The sequence below is a fragment of the Cyanistes caeruleus genome, chromosome 12, assembly GCF_971803275.1.
Source record: "Cyanistes caeruleus chromosome 12, bCyaCae1.hap1.1, whole genome shotgun sequence".
Taxonomy (NCBI): Eukaryota; Metazoa; Chordata; class Aves; order Passeriformes; family Paridae; genus Cyanistes; species Cyanistes caeruleus.
Window position 1 is genome coordinate 20,744,005 of NC_141712.1, and position 12,948 is coordinate 20,756,952.

General features: G+C 48.7%; 1 protein-coding gene across 2 annotated transcripts in view; it reads right to left on the bottom strand.

The window, feature by feature from the left end:
* Window positions 1–12,948, bottom strand: part of ANKRD11 (ankyrin repeat domain 11) — a 127,835-nt gene that overhangs the window by 107,912 nt on the left and 6,975 nt on the right. The gene's annotated exons all lie outside the window — the stretch shown is intronic.

Below are 12,948 nucleotides of genomic sequence, written 5' to 3' on the forward strand. Positions count from 1 at the left end.
GGGAACCTGCAGGGCTGACCAGGGACGAGGCTCCAAGGCTGCCGAGCTGGCGGTCACTGCACAGGAGCCATCTGCAGTGCACCGTGGCACACACAGCTCCTCCTGTGCCTGGAAATGGCCACACAAACACCACTCAAGTGCTCAAGGTGGCCAGATTCTGCTTTAAAACAGGTTCAGTCTTTCAAGACTTTGGATACTTTATTTTTCTGTTAACGCGAAGCAACTTGGAAACTCTGGGCAAGCAGACGGTCCCACCAAAATAAATATAGAAATGTTTAAACTTCTACATTTTCCCAACCAACTCCTGATCTTAACACTGACCACGGGGTCCCTCAGCACCTCCTCGAATTAGTGATTCTTGCTGCACCCACACACAGATCAAGGACTTCATATTCAGAGCACAGCATGCAGCTCCTGCCAGCGTTCCATCGAAAAAACTGGGAATTACATAATTCAAACCTCCTTAATAAAAGGGTATCTTGTAACTTCACAGAAATTAGTATTTGAAGATGGAAAATGCTTTACAATCCCAGGCTGTGACCTGAAAAATACTGACATTAGCTACAGACTCTTCACAGAGCAGTTGGGATGTGGCAGCAACACCAACTGGCCCCAGCAGCGAGGTGGGAATTGCTTCCTTGAAGGGATAAACCAGTTCTGTGCAGATGCAGAGCCCCCCACAAGGGTCCCCATGAAAAATGTGTTTGAGATTCAATGATTTCATACACCTCAGTTTCTAAATTTGATCAATAATGTAGAAAGGTTCTGCTTAAATCTCCATTTCACAGGGAGAAGGAAAGAAGCCACTGCTGCTGTCTCATCCCAGGAAATCCAGAGGCCAATGTCCCCATAAATGTCTGCCTCACCATTACTGTCTTTTTGAGGGGAAAAAGTTGTATTTGGACACCAAGTCAGACTTGCATCAATTCAGATTTTATGGTGATCCAGAACTAAGCAGTGTAACAGGATATCAGAGATTTAGATTCTGCTTTAGACCAACTTTTGAATGGAAAAAACCTCCTGGGAGTAAGACAACCTTTTTCCACAGCACTCATCTGCTTCCCTCAAAATAATTCCAGGAAGAGACAGAATTTCAATAAGGCATCTCTCTGAGGGCTCCAGTGAAAATATTCCCAGGGGAGCCCCCGAGACCCACGGAGCTCCTGCTCTTGGATAAGCTCCATTACCTCCGATACAGAATCAAGGGGGAACCAGCACAGCAAATTTGGAGGGAGGGGAAATTTGGAAATGTTTTCCAATGCACTCCATAGACACAGCTCAGTGCCTGCCTGCACAGCCTGACAGAGCTTTCACCTGCTGAAATGGGGAAAAATGCTTAAAATCCCACTGTAATTCCAGAACCTGAGAAAATGGAGACTGGGGAGTGGGGGAAGAACCCATAAGCAGCAGCATTACAATCCCCACAGATATCTTCCATAAATATCCATGGGTTCCTTCTGCTGGAGTCTGGGGTAGAAAACGTGCCACCTCTAAAGGAACAGTGTAGAGATCCTGTCTCTGGAGCTTTGCCTATCCCATCCCACTGACAGCCAGAACAGTAGGAAAGCTTTCCCAGCCTCTCAAGGGATGGACAGCAAATAGGGATCTCATCAGATTTGTGGCAATTTCCCTCAGAAGCCTGGAAAAGCACCCTCAGACCACTCCATGCAGCTCAGGACTCTCTAGAAAGAGGAGGGAAAGAAGAGGTGCTGCTCTGTAGATCTGAAGTGGGATAAAGAGTTGTTTCCAAGAAATGCACATGAATTTGAGATAAATACCCTCTGCAGCCTATCAGGGGCTCCCAGCACAGCCAGGCACACACACAGAGCACGTTCCCACCCTTTTCAGAGAGATTCCCAGCACTGGGGTGAGCTCCAGGACCTGCCTTCCACTACAGTTTACAAATATTCCTGCAGCAATCACAAACCAACTGTGCTCTAACAGCAGCAGCTACCCAAGTGAAAAGCCAAAGCACAAAGAGAATTCCACTAGTCCTAAAAAAAAAACACCTTTCAGCGTGTTTGACGGTGACAAAATTGTAGCATCAAGTAAAATTTAATTAGGTGGCTTTCAGAATGAAAGTAGGTGATATATTCTTGGTCTTAAAGTTCCTTTATTTTGCCCTACAGATAAGATGTATGCTGAGATCTACAGTTCTTAAAGTTTGTGTTGTCTGTGCTACGTGATAAAAAATATAAAATAAGCTGATATTGTCCTCAAAAACACAGACACTTGTGTGGGCTGAAGAGCCCAAGGTTTAATTTGTCCCACTGCAATAAGCACAAAGGGCAGGAAAGATGTGATTCCTAGGAAAATAAACTGTCCTGTAAGTGTTTTAATTGAAAGTCTGACATGGGCAGTGCAGTCCCTATGAACTGGGGGTTTGCAGAAGCCTGAATTCAGGAATGACCAAACTGTTTGGAGATCTCCAGTGAATTAGGGGAGGTCAGGATCTGTGCTGAAACATCACAGAATCAAGGAATGGTTTGTGTTGGAAGAGACCTCAAATTTTGTCTTGTTCCTGCCCCTGAGGCATGGACACCTTCAACTATACCAGGCTGCTCCAAGCCCCATCCAACCTGGCCTTGGACACTTCCAGGAATGGGGATTAAGCTCTGAGATGCTGAACTTCACTGACCCAGCAAGGCAAGAAGGGTGGGTGCTCTCTGGAATTAAAGACCTAATTTAAAGTGAGCTCACATCTGCTGTCACAGTTGAGGCTCCTCCTCCTCTCCATTCCTCCTAAATATGTGAGAGGTGGGACAAACACATCCTTGCCCTCCCCAGACTGAATCCCTCCCTGTGACTTCACCACAAAATCCCACTCAGCTCCCTCAGTACCTCCTCCTTAGGGAAGCAGGAGGGTGAATGATGCCACCAGGCCACAATGAGCTCCACCTTATTTAAAAATGAACCCACATTTCTTACTCCATGCTCAGCTTTAACACATCGAGATAATACCATTTTTCAAAAGAAAAGAGTGACAGACAGACACATTTGTCACCTTTGCAATCCCAGACATTTGCATCCGTGTAATTCCGTGGCAAATTGGATACAGGTTACTATTAATACCTGAACCATTTCCTTTCCTTTCCCAATGCTGATTGGTGAAAAGGATGCAAGCATCCCATTTTAAAGCACACTAATTAGCCAAGGAGGAGTCAAGGAAGTCACTGCTCAGCCTTCAAGAACAGTCTCCCTCACAGAGGGGAAAAAAAACAGCAAACATCCATGGAATGGCTTCTGGTTGGATTCTGAGCAGGCTGAATATCACCTCTCCAGCCAAGAAAACTCTCTGTGCTGACAGAAACGTTACAACCAGACACTTCAACTCAAATACAGATTTTTTAGGAACATGCAGGTGTCAGCCCCACAGCCAGGTATGTAGGATCAGACACTGTTACCTGGCTGGACAATCCAGGAGGTCCCCAGAAAGCAACGTGAAAAATACAATTGTAGAATGTGCTCAAGTCTACAATTCCTGAGTTACAAGTGCCTTACAACCACCTCAAATTACACAGCAAAGAAAGAGCTGAAGGGAAGCACCTCCTTGATTTCCACACAGCATCCCTCCCCTATTGTCTGGGGCCTGGCAAGTTAAGGTCAGAATAAAAAGACTCCTTAAAAATCCCACATACATTGAAAGCACCTACAGCTTCCACTGATCTTTTTTCCTTTCTATTCTAAGCCCTGAACAGGTTTAAGTAGCAGTTGTCATCATTAAAGAAGCTGCTCCCCTCCCACTTTCCATTCTGCCGAGAAAGGAGCATCCTGGCAGCAGCAGGCACAGGTAAGGAAGGAGCAGCTGCTGTCTCGCTCAGGGTACAGAAATCCAGTCTGGAAAAGGGTGTGAGGAGGGCACAGGCCACCCCAGCCACACGGGATCAGAGAGCATTGCTGAATAATGAAATAAGGAAATACAGTAATAATGCTAAAATAAGGAAGTCAAATATCAGTCTGTGCCCGTTGAGCTGCCCCAACGCTCAGAGGGGCTCGAGGGATGCAGCTCCTGCCCCTGCTTCTCTCTGAGGCCACTCCAGAGCTTGTCCATAAATCAGCAGAAAGCTCCTGCTGTTCCTGTGCCCAGGAGGGACCCCGAACCCACCCCCCAGAACAACCACAGCCCCCCGGAGAAAGGGCACGGCCCTCCCTTCCAACACGGCCCAGCCAAACAAAGCGCGCAGGGGGTGGCAAGGAAAACGCTCAGAGGACAAAAGGACGGAGTCAGGATTAAACCCAGTCCCTTGATCCCCGGCCAAATGGCCGACCCATAAGCCCACGCAACTTCCAGAGACAATTTAAAATCCTGAGTGTGGTATACTTTAGGTTATAAAATCATATTTAGACACACATTTTGAAGTGTTCTTTGCTCTGCTGGTGGCTAAAAACAATTCCTTTGTCATCAAATCTTGCTTCAGCAAGCTGACGTGACGTTTTTAACTCAGGAAATAAGATAATTATGGTTCAAGGTAAACAACTACAACTGTGCATCATAAACAGTTTCTAATTTTAAGCCCGAGTCCTTCTAATGCCATCCATATTTTAAAGACAGTTTCCTTACAAATGGTTTAGGCTGTCTGAGCAGCTTGTTACAGAGCCTGTGCTAATGAGCAGCAGCAGAAGCAGCACATCCAAGGAAAACAGAGGCTGGTGGAGCAGGTGAGCTCCTGTGTCAACATCATGGGATGGTTTGGGTTGGAAGGGACCTCAAAGCCCATCCAGTGCCACTCCCTGCCACGGCAGGGACACCTTCCACTGTCCCAGATTGTGCCAGCCCCATCCAGCCTGCCCTTGGACGCTTACAAGGATCCAGGAGCAGCCACAGCTTCTCTGGGCACCCTGTGCCAGGGCCTGCTCACTCTCACAGCCAAAAATTTACTCCTAATATCTAATCTGAATCTTTCCTTCTTTCAGTTTGAAGCCAGTCTTCCCTGTTCTGCCACTCCAGGCCCTTGTCCAAACTCCCTCTCCAGCTCTCCTTGAGCCCCTTTAGCACTGGAAGGGGTTCTAAGGTCTGCCCAGAACCTTCTCTTCTCCAGGCTGAACAAGCCCAGCCCTCCCAGCCTGTCAAGGTAAGCCAAACATCAAAGGAGGAAAATACACTCTGAACCTTAAATAGCTGGAGAGGCAAAAGCTGCATGTCTTGGAACATGGAGAAAACAAAGCGCTGAGACCGGAGCTACACACGCTTACGCAACCCTCGCTGCAAGTCATCCTGGATCCCAGACCTCAAACGCCCCACTGGCACAAACAGCAGCAATTCAAGTTGTAACTCGTGAAGAGAATCAGCCACTGAGCTGTTCAACACCAGGCAGAAATGGCAGCTCCAGCCCCTCAGCACTGAGTCTAAAGCGGCCCTCGCGCTACTGCCGCCCTAAAATATTCCCCAAGTTCCCTGGGAAGAAAGGCTGGCAGGAAAGAGCAGCATCCCGGCTGAGCCTGCAGCCAGGAGGGCTGGAGCACACGGTGTGAGCGTGGCTGGAGCTCTGGGGAGGGCACGAGCTGTGTCTGCCCTGGGGATGAATCACTGCGCTCACAGGTACCGATGGCTCCAGGAGCGCTCGGAGCTGTTAGCCTGGCAGGCTCTCATTCCTCCTCATCCCGGGAAAACGTGCTAAATTACAGCCAAAGGAGCCCAGCTGAATGGGGGACACACAGCATTCTGACAGAGCTGTGCTGGAAGAGCCAGGAGTGGTCAGGAGCATCCCAGAAGCCAGCGGTGGGAACGCTCCTGCAGAGCATTCACGCGGTGGAGCCAGCGCAGCCTGGGAGAGCTCGCTCCTCCAAAACTTTTCCTCACTAAACAATTCCAAAGCACCCCACCCCACTGCTGCTATTGTTGTCAGAGAGGGAATTCCAACCAGAACAATGATTTCCACGACATTTTTCCATTGGAAGGAGAAAACTGGTAACGCTGCACAGCAAAAATAAAATTTCCACAGCAGTTCATCCAGTACCACACATCTCCTTCCTAAAGGGAACAGATTAACGTGCCTGGAGTCTGCTGTGCAGCACGGATGTATTTTTAGCTCCAAGGATCCGAAGGCAGCGATGTGGTGGAAGCCTCCCAGGCTGGAGTTAGCCATGGGAGGTTCATCTCTCCGCACCCTGGAGAGGGCAGCTCATTAAGAGGCTGCTCAGAGCAGAAGGAAACAATTCACCCATTCCCTGAAGAAATCCTTCTTCCCACGACTGCACACAAGGCAGCTCCTCTAACTCCCCACCCCCCCACAGCTCATCCCAATCTGCACCATTTTTGGGGAACAGCAGGGCATTAAAAGTGCTCTTTGCTCCCAGATCTTTGGCACAATTAACAGAGATAAATGCAAAGCCGTGCTCACAGCACAACATGGCATGGATGAGGGGCTCAAAGTCAACCCAGATGTCCACAGGACTGAAAGGAGCAGAACAGTTTGGCTTTGTAATGTTTTATCTGCAACTAACACTTTTCTATGAGTACTGGTAAAGCAGCATTAGCTGCTGTCTGAACCCAAGTGAGTGAACCTGAAAAATATCATGGAATGCTTTGGGTTGGAAGGGATCTTAAAGCTCACCCAGTTCCATCTCCCTGCCATGGGCAGGGACTCCTTTCACTATCCCAGGTTGTTCCAAGCCCTGTCCAGCTTGGCCTTGGACACTTCCAGGGATGCAGGGGCAGCCACAGCTGCTCTGGGCACCTGTGCCAGGATCTCCTCATCCTCCCAGGGAAGGATTTCTCCCTGATATCCCATCTGTCCCTGCCCTCTGACAGCGTGAAGCCATTCCCCTTGTCCTGACACTCCAATTCCTGATGAAGAGCATCCTCAAAGTGAAGCTTCCAAGGCAGCCAAACACCTCAATGGCCACCAAAGCCTCTCTGCTCTCCTGGCTGCCATGAGCCAATGTTTAACCCAATTATCAGGTGCAGGAGTCCACTCCCAGGTCACAAAAGGTGACTTAGCCACATTAGCACCTACAACAGTGCCATTCATCACCAACCCTTCAGGGACACACCTTTGGGAAAAACACCTGGCAGGTGTGCAGGGATCACAGCCTCAGATCCAGGAGTCCAAAAAATGGAATAAAATGTAAGCAAGACTATGAATTAGAGAGTAATCAATAATTAGAGAGTTTATTATTTCCTAAATTGACACATATTCTGACTGTCCCATCCAAGAGCTCAGAGATGGCACTGCCTGGATGCAGATGGCCTCAGCTACCCACCTGCAGAGGAGCATTTGGGAATCCCAAACGTGTCACTGGAGAACACAAATGCTCAATTCTGAGTATTCATGGGATGACAGACAAAAAAGAGAGCAAAAATAAAAATAAAGGAAAAGTGCAAAAAGTCTACACAAGACCTAAAAGTCCTGAGTAGAGCCAAGGCATTTTTCAGACTTTTATTAAAATTAGATTGGCCTCAGACTGTGAACCACAGTGAAAGACACAGAAATGCAGAGGGGACCTGGGTAACCCCTACAACCAAGGCTCCTCCACACCCACAGCACGCACCGAATTGAGCTTACACACCTCAAAAACCAGCTCGTTTGTAACACTCACAGCATCCACCAAAGGCAGAGCTACTAAAATCTGCTGTGTAGGTCTAGGAAAATAAAGCTTTGCTCCAGCCCTGCCTCCCCTCCTGAGCCCTTCCTCCTCCAAACGCCTGAAATAGGATGTTACGCTACTTGTTTATACGCCATTACAGAAAAACATGCTGGGTTTCTTCATCCTGCATTACAGAACAAAATGTTACCCAATTCCTCCTGTAAAGAACCAAGAAATAACTGTGAGACCATATGCATGGGGAAGCATCCACGTGCTGGAGTAATCCGGCCTTACGTAACCGGCCATGGGCGTCTGACCACAACCAGCAGCAGAGGAAGGGCCAAACCAACTTCCCTTTAAAACCCACCCAGAAATCCATTTTGAGGGGTCTGATTCAGGAGACAAATGAAACTCCATGTCTCTAAGTTACAATTTGAGGTTTCTGCCATCGAAGTACCCAGAGCAAAGAATCCTGGGGGGGTTGATGTTCTCTCCTTGAGCTCATCCCTGCATTAACCAAAAATGAATCATTTGTTAATTGGTGAGTTCATTTTGAACACATGGCACCATGATTCTTATCTCAGTAGTTAGAAGGCAGCTCCTTCCAAGGATCCAGCAAGCCACAGACAAAAAGGCAGAGATCAGCATCCTGAAACATCAGGAATCTGAGCGCTGGTAATCCTGGAGATGATAGAGTAGTTTAGTTTGGAAAAGCCTCTGAGGTCATCAAGCCCAGCTCTGCCAATGCCATCACTAAACCAAGGGTCACATTTTCTAGCACCTCCAGAGCTAGGGGGTTCCCCCTGAAGCTTCTTCTTCCCCAGGCTGAGCCCCTCAAGCTCCCTCAGCCCCTCCTGGTGCTCCAGACCCTGTCCCACATCCCTTCCCTCCTCCGGGCAAGCTGCGTGGGCTCAGCTCACACAGACACGGACAAGGCAGCCAAAACCAAGAGGTGCAAAACAGACCCAAAATCCACAGGTAATGAATTTAGTATAATCCATCTCTGTCCCCTTTCTACTTGCTGGCAGCCAAAAGGAAACACAAAAGCACAGACACATTATTATGAAAAGCAAGTCAACTTTTTGTGCGGGGATAAGGATAACAAATGTTTTGCTGCTCTGTTTCAAACGTTTCAGATCTTAAACTGAATTCAGGAAAGAATATTACCAGTTAAGCCATTATAGCAAATGAAATGAAAATTGAAAATCAAGTCTACCCGACATTAAATTTAAATAAATATATCTCAATTCCAGGATCGTAATACATAGTTCTTATGACAAAAAAACTTCTGGAGAAGAGAAAAACACCCTTGGTAACTCTGAATATTAAGCTATGGTACCACAGGCATCTCGCAGTTTATCTAAATAAAGTGTCTCCTGCAAAGAGCCCTGGTTCCTCCAGTGCAGGCTGCAGTGTGATTAACAGAGGTCCATTAGAGAGGCAATCCATAACCTGGCTCCTGTGAGGAGTCCCTGCCACATCCGTCTGAGTTTCCATGGCAACCAGGCAGGAAAATATAAAGCAAATTACAGTTAAATGAAAATTATTCTCCATGACAATATATGTTAATGCGGGAACATTTGCAAGGCCATTCCAGATAAAATGTTTACATTCACACATGTGTCTAGAAAAATAAATAAAAGGCAGCTGGAGCAGCTAATGGATCACCCAAAGGGAAGGATCAGAGTCTTTTTCTGCCCCCCCTAAGTTTTAGTCTGTTCATAAGAATATAATTCTTCAAGCTGAGAGAATGGGAAATGACCCACCTCACCCAAGGTATTTGCCCACCTCCAAGCAGCAACATACTTTAAAGAACAGGTTTTCAAAAGATCTAAAATACACATTTCTGAATGTTATAAACCTTTATTTTTCCTGGCTGCAAACAAAGATCACATTTATGCCTCCCCATCCCAGCAGAAAATGGTTGAAACGAGAGGTTAAGTTTATATTTAGAGAGATCTGACTGAAACTGGAATAGTGACTTATTTTAATCAGCTATAACTTACTGAGAACTGGAAGGTGTTTTATACCACAGAATTTGGGGTGGTTCTCCACAGCTGGGAGAATTTTATACCCCACCAGGGCTTAAAGACAGCACAGGCCACTGAAATACTTTTAGAAAAGCCCACAACTGAGGCAGTAAAAGCTGATCATACTCTCCCACCATCACCACTTAGCCTAAATAGTCCTTTTTTAGGGAATGTATCTCAGTTTAGGGAATACATCTTCTGGAGCATGAGGGAAGTTAATTGGAATGAGGCTCGTCAAGATGCAGCCACTTCGTTATTTTTTTAACTCCCTTGGCTTGTACCCCAAAGAAAAGCCCAGAGAAAGGAAGGAGGTTATAAACTGACTCACAGTCTCTGCCACGTTTTCAGAAGGGTCTAAAATACTGCCCTGGAAAACAGCCCCCCCTCAGCCGCCTTCCACGGCCGCCCTGCCAAGTTCCTTTCCCATGGAAATGCTCTGCCTGTTCTGCGAGTAACACAGGTGCAGGTTTCTTAGGAAGCCCCAGAAAGAGCACAAGGCACTTTTTGAAGGCGTTTGGGAGAGCTGGGAGCACAGAGCAGGGCATTCACTGTGCTGGCACATCTGAGCTCGCTCCGTGCACGCTCCCACTGACCTCTGCATCTGCCTCCTGCCTCTGCCTACGGAACAATGCTTGGATCATGAGGATCGTAACTTTTTATGACAGTGGGAAAACTGCAATCTTCTCCACGAGTTCACTCCACCCTGCACATAAAACTGCTCATAGGTTCAACCATAAAGCAAACTCCCTCCTTTGAAGTTCCACTCGGAGCCCTGCGCACGTTGTAAAGCCGAGCTGGAAGAACGCAGCGCATTAAGGTTTTACATAACCACCCTCGTGGAAAGCATCGCTCCCGAATCAGCCACAGCCACTGCTGACAAAAGCAAGTCAGGTCAGAGAGTATCTGGGTAACAAAACTCCTCACAGGTGAGCTCAGGTTACCCACGAACACCAAAGTCACACACCACCCAATGTATTCCAGCCCCGCTCCGGTTTCCCCGAGGATCAGCTTCCTGCCGAGCCTCGGTGCTCCCATCATCACTTCAGCTCCACGGCCCCCTCCACCTTTCCCTCCTTAGGATATGCAGGCAGAGGAGGGTTGGAAGCTCTGGAGATCATCCGGTGCCACCCCCTGCCAAGGCACAGTCACCTGGAGCAGGTGACACAGGAACACATCCATGGCTTTGGAATGGTTCCAGAGGGGGACACCCCACACCCTCCCTGGGTGGGAGCTCTGCCACCCTCCATGGAAAGTTCTTCCTCGTGTTGAGGTGGAACTTCTGGTGCTTTAGTTTATGTATCTCCATACAATGCTCAGAATGCGACTAAAAACAGCCTAAAAAACAAAACCTAACCCCTGCCAATGGAACCCCAGCAGCAGTTGCTAGGATCCTCTGCAAACCTCACTAATTGCTGGGATTGGGTTTCCAGGGAAGCTCCTTGCTGCAGCAGTGGAGAGGCTGAATGCTGTTTTCACAAAAGAACTTGTAAAACCCCAGGCTGCATGTCTGCAACAGCCAGGATTTATATTCCAAGCACAAATCAGATTATGCTGCACACACCGTGCTCCCAGGGCTCCGAGCAGGTGGATCCCACCAGGATGAGCAGCCTTCCTGGACGCCCAGGCTCCAGGACCAGGCTCCCTGCTCTCCCTGATGGGCTCCACATCCCTTTGAGGACACCTGACTGTGTCAGATGCCTGTTAGAAAAGTCATTTTCTCTGTAAACACAAGCAAATGCATGCTAACATGGAGTGAGATTCCAGGGAAAACCAGGCAGCCTGAAGCTTTCCTGCAGGGAAAAGGGCAGAGATTCAGGGACACCAGGCTGCTGGGCAGCACTCCCACTACCACTAACCTCATGGGAGAGAGCCCCACTCACAAATACAGGATAAATCCACAAAAGAGACTCCAAGAGCAGATCCAAGCAAGGACAGCAAGGCAGATGCAGGAGAGGGAAGGAGCTGCTCCCTGTGAGCACAGGGCACAGCACCCCAAACATCCCTGCCAGCATTCCCCAGGCCCCAGGAGCCTTCACCTCAACACACCCACAACTTCACTCCTCTCCCAAGCACTTGCTCCCCACCATGCAAAAATAAGGTCCAGCTCTCCCGAGGGAGACGCAGGAACAACTCAGAGAGATGGAGAAAGGCAGGAACAGACAGGAGGGGACCTCAAAAGGCAGACAGGCTAAAATTAGAGACAAGAATCTTGGATGGGGAGGACCAAGGCAAGAGTAGAGCCTCCATCAGATGGGGCTCCTGGGAAAGGGGAGGGATGGACAGGAGGGAGACGAAACTTTCCTGGTGGGTGAAGCAGGGGAAGCTCGCAGACAGAACACACTGCAGGAGGAAATTAAATGCAGCATTTTAAGACTACAGCCTCCAGCTCCCCAGCCAAGGAGCTCTACTCAGCACACCGGGAAAGAGCCATGAACTGACTTCTTGTCTGATCCCTTCCCCCCTGGAGTAACTCCGAGGAACTTGTCTCTCACCACAGAACCAGTTTAACACCCCAGTGCCAGTGCTGATCACAGGGGAAGAGAACTGAATTCACCGTGGAGCAGCTGAGTAACACAGGGCACCTCTGATCTCCTGGGAGAGCCAGAAACCTTCCAGGCTGCTGGGAAAATGAGGAACAACATACAATGCTCAGAGCATTGTAGAGCTACCACGCAGGACCCCAGCATGTGCCAGGACAGGCCACGGCGAGGAGGGAAACCAGAGCAGCCACCAGCCAGCCTAATTCCCAAACCCAGCAAATTCCCCATATGTGGGGACAAGAAACCACACGAATAAAAAAAGATCAACATTCAAGGAGAACAGGTTTTCATCTTCAAACCCGTGCACCCGACCCTTGGGCTGCTGAGAAAGGTGAAGTTTCACACACTAAATCCCTGAACTCGCTCGTTACAGCCCAGCTTGGATAAATGGATCTGCCTGTGCCGAGCTGCAAGATGAAACCACGGAGACAGCTCGGGGTGGGCAGCGGCCAAGCGCCGTAACCGGAGCGCCCGGTGGTATTTAAACCCCCAGAGCACAGGCAGGAGCAGGATGTTTGTGTGCCCCCCACACACACCCCTTCCCCGCATTACCTACATCTCTTCCCAGCATCGCCACGGCTAATCTCATCCATCCAAAGATATATGGATATATTTATAGACAGGCTTACATCTCCAGCACATCCAAGGCCTGACGCAACCGCGGAGCGCCGGTCGGTGCTGTTACCACAACGCTGACATTTCACAATCTGCCACAGCCATCCTCCTGCAGAACGTGGAAAACACCAGCCCCGGAGTGTAAAGTCTATCCCAAAGTGCTTTCCATGGGATACAGTCACTGCCACAGTCAGCAGGATCTCAGCCCCGCCACCTCCTCCCTGGAGCAGCTATCA